A 2,195-nucleotide genomic window follows, 5' to 3' on the forward strand; every position below is an offset into this window, starting at 1 on the left:
ATGATTTTCATCTAGGGTATCAATTCTCTATGCAGTTGTAGTACAAAGGGTTATCAATCCAAATGGTTGTTATGCTAGTAGATAAGATGTGAACAGAACAATGCAAGTCAAGCGAAGTAATAATAGGGGTTTTGTCTAACAACCTAAGATGAACAAAAATAAAAAGGAATAAAGCAAGAACTACTCGACCAAAATACACGATGCAAGCAATCGAGTACCGGATCAAGCAGGTGATCGGGTGACAAGAAAAATAAGAACACAGTGATGAACAACTCGAGGATCTACACAAAGCTGATGATTGAGTACCAGTTCGGGTAAAGGGTCAAGTTAAAGATAAAAGGTTAAACCACTACAAGAAAACAGTCGATTAGCGACTACAAGTAGCGACTACATTTGTAGTCGCCAAAAATAACGACTAGATAGTGACCATTTTGCGACTAAGTTGTGACTACAGTAATTTAGTCGCCAATCAGTCTCTACTTTACCGACCACAGTAGATAGTCGTACTATAGTCGTCAATTTAGCGACTATTCTACGACTCATTCGGCGAGTCATTAAATAGTCACCCCGTAGTCGCCAAATAGTCATAAAATACAGTTAAAAACGTGGTTTTTTTTGTGGGGGCCAACTGATATTGAGTAGTCGCCTATTAGTGGCATAGATGTAGTCTTTAAAAACAAATTGCACCCATTTGTCTCCTTCATTCCAACACAATTGTCTTTCCTTCCCCAAAAAAAAATGTAGATCACAACCAAAAATTTGACTTTATAAAACCTTTTATTTTCTCCTTTTATATTCTCCAAAAAATATATATATATAGTTCTTAAAAAAAACACAATATATATATATATATATAATGGCGGGAAATTTTTCATTAGAATTCGAATTAGTGGGGTTGGACCAATTCTCGTTTGGAAGTAGCCAAGATACAGTTCAGAATAGTGGCGGTAAGTTTTTCTGTCCATGTAGTGTTTGCAAGAACAATAGATGTCTCTCGGGTAGAAGAGTTATGATGTATCTGTTTGATGCATTTAAACGATCGTGAAGTAACTGTCATACGAAAGAACCTGTCGGCAATAGAAGGGAAAGTAGAAGAAGAAAACAAACATATGTTTTAAGAAGCCTATCATTTTCTTACTTTTATTCACAAACAATATTTGCATAGGATTTCTTATGAATATGCTCTATTTAAAGCATCTATATAGGTTATATATAGAATCTTTTCCTTATTTCTTTTTTTTTTTGTTTCAATATTCATTAAGGATTAATAAGTACTAAAATAATTTATGTAAATTAAGATAGAAATTATAATAATAAAATTAAGATATAATTAAGATAGAAATTATAATAATAAAATTAATTTATTATTTTAGTTATTATTATAATTAAGATAGAAATTATCATTACAATTTTTTAATTATTATTATAATTAAGATAGAAATTATATATAGAATCTTTTCTATCTTAATTTTATTATAGAAATTATAATTATAATTATAAATTAATTTTATTATTATAATTTCTATCTTAATCATAATTTATATCTTAATTATAATTTTAAGGCCCATTAACTAACCTAAACCCATTAACCCACTAACTAACCTAAACCCATTAACCCACTAACTATATAATCGTGAAAACCCTAATCTCACACACAACCCTAATCTCTCGAAACTCAACTCTATCGCCTCTCTCGAAACTCAACTCTATCGCCTCTCTCAAACCCTAATCTCACAACACAACCCTAATCTCTTCGAATCTATCAGTTTCAATCACCAACAAGATGCCACATCGAGGGAAGAAGAGGAAGGTTGGTCCTAACGTTACTCAGAGAGCGACGGGGGCACCACCAAATCGACGGCCTAATACTCTGCCCAGTCGGTACAACTTCACGCCGGCGGGACAAGATCCTCCTCCTCTGCAGACGCCTGAAGCACAAGTCAGCGGTTTGCAACGACAGTCTCCAGCCCAGATCCGGAACTATCCTCCGCCGCAACAACTTTTTCAGAACTCGTCTACACATCCACCTCCACCCGAGCTACACCGGACTCCTTCAGAAGAAGTCCACTTCAATCCACGGACTCAGGGAAGAAGTCGGGATGTCTCTCCGCCTTCTCCAGTTCGACCCTCTCAAACTCAGGGGAGAAGTCAGGCGAGAAGTCAGGCGAGAAGTCAGGACAGAAGTCGGGAAGTCT

This window comes from Camelina sativa, chromosome 15 (assembly GCF_000633955.1).
Source record: "Camelina sativa cultivar DH55 chromosome 15, Cs, whole genome shotgun sequence".
NCBI classification, from domain to species: Eukaryota; Viridiplantae; Streptophyta; class Magnoliopsida; order Brassicales; family Brassicaceae; genus Camelina; species Camelina sativa.